Below are 5,839 nucleotides of genomic sequence, written 5' to 3'. Positions count from 1 at the left end.
GAGTCACCACTCAACCAGGCGAAGGACATCTGGAAGGTGAAGACCGTCTGCGGCTTGGTAATCATGGCTGAAAAGCCGAGAAAGTCAAGCAAAGCAGCCCAATGCCACCGATGCCAACGATTCCATCACGCGCAGAAGAACTGCACGGCAGAACACCGTTGCGTCAAGTGCGGCGAAGCCCACGAGACGAAGGTGTGCACAAAGGAGCAGGCTGCGCCTCCCAAGTGTGCCAATTGTAAAGGCCAATTACATGGGCTGTCCAAAGTTCCCAAAGCTGCCGTCTCAACGGACCAGGACAACCGCCCCMCAAGGCAACCCTCACCGCCACCAAAAGCACCGGAGGCACCAAAAAGACTGCAAAACAACGTCAAACGGTGAACTTCGGCCTTTAGAAGAACCAAACTGCCACCTCCGTGGCAACGGCAAAGCGTTCGAAGGAATTGGCTGAAATACTTTCAGCCTACATCGCCCTTCTTCTGAATAATTAATGCGTGCAAATCAATTAATTCAGCGCTCTTTTCAGGTGGCATTTTGGAATGCTAACGGCCTTCGAGCGGCCAGAGACGAGCTCGAAGAATTCGTCGACAGGATGCAACTGAACATCGTACTTGTGTGCGAAACAAAGTTGCCCGTCGCGGATCCAAAAATTCGGGGATTCACCCTCCTCAAGGCGGACAGAGGAACCGGTCCAGYAGGAGGAWCAGCAATTTTTGTAAGTAACAGAATTAAACACTATGTTCTAGCAACACCAGATCTTCGCAATTTGGAAGCTGTGGGCATCACCGTAGCCACTGCAAACGGACCTCTGCGTCTGTTTGCATGCTACAACCGACCCCAAATTCCAATTCTCGAGGAGGACCTGCAGACCCTTTTCGACGCCAACACCCCAACGATCGCTGCTGGCGATTTCAACGCCAAGCACATCAACTGGGGGAGCCGACGCTCGAACAGAAACGGGCAAATTCTCGACGGTTTCACGGACCAACACCTGGACATCACCGTCATGGCTCCGATAGAACCCACATTCTACCGAAACACGGACGGTGCAGCAATCGTCAAAAACGTCGCTCACCAGCTCAGACTGACGGTAATAACGACGTCCTGATGTATATCTTTAGCAAGCCACACAGGAGAATTAGAATATGACAAAGATGATGTTGCTAGCATAATTGAAAGTTGCGCAACAAATTTATCAATTTTGAATAATTTTATTTTGAAGTCAAAAGACTGTATTCGAGACAGGCAAACCTATCTGAATGCCATTGAAAATATTCAGACTGGCCTCAGATACATTACTACGAATTTTGTTACACCTAGTATTGACACAAATTTAGAACAAAAAATTGCGAACATTGTCGAAAAAGCCATTGAAAGCAAATTAAATAATACCAACCATAATGATACCTCTCCAATTGGCCCCAGATACAATAAAATCAAAAAAGTCAAATCTGTCGAAAAACCCTGAAATTATAGTAACTCCGGCCAAACTTCCCCAAGCCAGTTACAAAGTCATTATTATACCGAATGATAGTTTGAAAAACGTAAAATCATCTGAGGACACGCGAAAAATTTTAATGTCAAAATCTAACGATAAAGAAAGTAAACAAAATTGTGCCAATCAGAAACAATGCAATTCTCGTTGAGTCAAACTGCCCTTCAATTTTGAACTTAACAGAAAATTGTGTTTTGAAGTCTCTTAATATGTGTGCTGAAAGAATTAATAAAGTTTGGCCAAAAATCCAAATTTTTGACGTTCCCAAAGAATTGGAAACCGATCAATTAATTTCGGAAATTTTAAATCAACAAAATTTACCCGAAAATGTCCCTAAAAATTTTGTAAAATACGCGTTTAAAGTAGGAAATAAAGAGGCAAAAAATAATAACTGGGTAGTTGAAATACATCCTGGTGCGCGTAATTATTTTATTAAATCAGGAAGTAGAATGTACATTAGCTGGAAATCCTTGCACATTAGAGATTATGTTAGAGTCACACGGTGTTTTATGTGCCAAAAGTTCGGACACGTCTCAAAATTTTGCAATTCGGAAAAACAATGCGGGTATTGTGCTAGTATTGAACATGAATCTACGATATGTCAATTTAAAAATGAGCAGGATAAACATAAATGCAGTAATTGTGTAAGAATCGATCAGGAAGAGACCAGTCATGCTGCAGGGTCGCCTGACTGCCCTATTTACAAACATCGGCTGCAAGAGGCCATTAAAAATATAGACTTTGATGGATAATACAATCAGTAGTATCCAATTAAATTGCAACGGTTCGAAATTGGCAACGGCTGAACTGATAAAATTTGCTTTTGATAACAAATTCCAATTGGCATTTTTACAAGAGCCACACAGGGTCAAATGTGGGCAAAATTACAAATTGTCTGGAATCTCGACCGCAATTAGCGGTCTTGCAACTAACGATCCGAAATTTCAAACGGCAATTCTGTGTTTTGACCCTAGTTTAAACCCATTATTTTACTCTCAACTTTCAAATAAATTCCTAACATTGCTTTCAATTTCGGTGAAAAATGTACAAATTTATTGCTTGAGCGTCTACCTGCCTCCTAGTGAAAATCCGTTGCCAATTTTTGAACACCTGCATAAGATATTGGAATTTATAGCAGGTAACAGAATTACTATTTGTGGAAACTTTAAGTCAAGGTCGCAGCTTTGGTTTGATCGTTTTAATGATAGAAAGTCACACATTATTGAAGAATTTATTGTAAATTACAATCTTAATTTAGCTAATCAACCGAATAATTTACCGACTTTTCAAACCATCAATGGCGAATCAAATATTGATCTGACAATTATTTCAAATGATCCTTGTATTGAAATCTCAAACTGGAAAGTTGAAAACGCAACCTCGTCAGATCACAATTTAATTAGTTTTAAAATTAATAAAAACTTTGCACATGCAGACCATACTACACCTTGTGTTAATTACAGATTGGACGTAAACTCGATAAAGGATGAAGTTCTTCAACCGCATGTCGATGATCTGATGAACCTTTTGGATGAAAGATTTTCAACAATTGACTCAATTCCGGAAATTGAAAATGCGACGAAGGAATTATACAGCGGACTTGCGAAAATACGGGAAAAAACGGAAAATTTTTTTGGGAAGGCCCGATTGGTGGAACGAAGAATTGGAGAGATTTCGAAAAATCCACTTTGCAAAAAAGACTCTCTTTTATCGCAACAGATTTCGAGAATATTCCGACCATCAAAAAAGCCCCGGGCCTTGACAATTTAAAAGGAAAAAGCCTTAAAAATTTCACCCCAAAATTACACCGCTAATTACCAGAATTTACAATGCCTGTTGGACCCTGAATTATTTTCCGTCTACCTGGAAAAAGGGCAACCTTGTAATTCTGTTGAAAGACCCACACGCCAGCCACTCAAACATCAAGAATTATCGCCCGATAACGCTACTTCCGGAACATGGAAAAATCCTTGAGAAAACCATAAGGAGAAGGCTTGAACAAGAATTGTCGCCATTACATTCTCATCGCCAGTTTGAATTTGTCAAAGGGCAAGTGATGCATTGCACTCATTTGTCTCAACAATTCGAGACTCCCAGGCGACAATTTTCTTCGACATCAAGGGCGCGTTTGATAATCTTTGGTGGCCATCCCTGATCAAGACATTAAGAAATCGAGGAGCAACTTCGAAACTGACAGCCATGATCAAAAGCTACCTAACGGACCGCGTTGTGGAATTCACACAAGGGGATGTCACTGTCCAAAAATTCTGCACCAAAGGATGCCCTCAGGGATCTGTTTTGGGCCCTACATTATGGAACTTGGTTATGGATACTCTTTTGGATTCAGATTGGCCGGATTTTGCAACCTATTGGATATGCTGATGATCTCGCTGTTGTGGAGTCAGATCTTCGCTCTCAACTTAAATCACGACTATAGCTCAGGTAATTGATAAAATCACAGATTGGGATACTCATAATACATTGAGTGTTTCAGAAACGAAGACCAAATTTATGATTCACAAATGCCCCCCGAGAATCCATCACCGTGACCTCGACATCAGAGTGAATGGAAACAAGATCTCGCTGGTGAAGACGCAGAAGTATCTTGGCATTATGCTCGATTCGAAGCTGTATTTCGAAAGCCACGCCATCCACTCGGTGAAGAAAGTCCGGCAAATCACGATGAGCCTACGTAGCCTCGCCGCAAGAAAATTTGGACAAACCTGTGATAAATCACTGCAAACGATTAATTACGGGGCCATTGTTCCAATTATTGCATATGGCAGCCGCATCTGGTCAGATAGACTCCATATTGTCAAAAACAACCGGCAATATTTGTCTGCACAAGCATCTTTTAATCGAATCCTGTCGAAGTGTCTCGAAAGAGGCTGCTGCCGTTCTTGCCGGATTCTTTCCCATGGACATCGAAATTCAAATGCCTCAGCGAAATAAAACATGGCCGAAATGTTTTATTCTTCGATGAACTAATTACCCTTTTTTTTTGTCAATCGACAACAAGCTTCTGTTGTACAGATCAGTTATCCGTCCAACCGTAACCTATGTCTCTGCAGCTTAGGCGTTCGCGCCCTGTAAGCCTCGGATGCAAAAGTTACAAACTTTCCAAAACAAATTTCTCCGCATGGCATTCGACGCACCGTGGTTTGTTTGAAACAACCAATTGCACCGGGAAGCAATTTATGGAGGAATTTCTTCACGACATCGCTCAGCGCACCTTCGCAAAGGCGGAAACACATACGAACCCGTTGGTCCGGGAAGCCGTGGACTACGACGAAAATGGTCCATCCAGATGCAAGAAGCCAAGAATGGCCCTCTTGTAGGCAAAGATGTCATCTCTAGTCAGACTTCTCCATCCGGTAAGTTTCTAATGTCAGCGCTACATTTACCTGGCGCAGCCCTGTTTCAGATTCCATCAAATGGTCACCACTTCGGGGGGAATCCCACCGAAGCGTCTTCTTTCTTCCTGGCGCCACGCTACCTTGCGTGACCGCCCATCATCCGTTCAGGGAATAAGGGTCAACGACTCCATGTCCCTTAGGTGAGCGCGAGGGGTTTTAGTGGATATGGCCTTTTGGCGAGTCCCACATAATCAGTCTGGTTTAAAGGATTTTATGTAATTTTTCACAGAAATCGAGTTGTGGCGTCATTTTCAATCAAATAAAATTTTAACAGCAATTCCTAATATTCCAAGTCAACGAGTTTAAATTTATAGGGTGGCTTTAATTATGCCGCTTAGTTGGGTTTATCCCAGGCAAAAATTTGTCCTTAAGGGTGTTATTTGCCTGAAACCTTTTTGCCCTGTGTGTTAGAATCCCGATAATAAACATAAAATGTCTTTGCGGACAGGATTATCGGTAAGTTTATTATTTATTTTTAAGTTGTGACTTTTCACAAAGTATACATTTATACCAAGTAGGTTACTTAGTAATTTTTGAATTTGCATTGAAGATATCTTACAAATGTCATTTTTTAATATAACATTTTTATAATAAAAACGCCAAGTATACCGCTGGATAAAACGTCACCGCGACGATGAGACGGAACACCTACTCCAAATAAAACCAAGGACTGGTGATCCAAAAAAAAAAAAAAAAATGGTGCAGAAGAACGGCGGAGAATGAAAGAGGTAATAAGTTAGACGCCATTTACCTCTTCCGCCGTTCTTCGGGAGACCCTCCAGTTGCCAGTCGCACCACCATACAAAGTTATAAAAAATGGATTCTTAGAATAATGAATTTTATCTAATAATCTCTAAATTTTCAGAGAATTACATAGCATGGGCTTCCAGCGTCGAACGCCAACCCGGAAAATACTGCTGACTGAAGCTCA

General features: G+C 41.4%; 1 pseudogene; it reads left to right on the top strand.

Annotated features, from left to right (window-relative positions):
- The first annotated feature begins 63 nt into the window (after positions 1 to 63).
- Positions 64 to 2,511, top strand: LOC123014790 (annotated as a pseudogene).
- The last annotated feature ends 3,328 nt before the right edge of the window (positions 2,512 to 5,839 follow it).

Source organism: Tribolium madens, unplaced genomic scaffold (genome assembly GCF_015345945.1).
Source record: "Tribolium madens isolate multiple individuals breed KSU strain unplaced genomic scaffold, Tmad_KSU_1.1 Scaffold_97;HRSCAF=244;Tcas5.2_LG3a, whole genome shotgun sequence".
Taxonomy (NCBI): domain Eukaryota; kingdom Metazoa; phylum Arthropoda; class Insecta; order Coleoptera; family Tenebrionidae; genus Tribolium; species Tribolium madens.
Note: the sequence above shows the minus strand (reverse complement) of the source record. Positions and strands in the feature narration are given on the sequence as shown.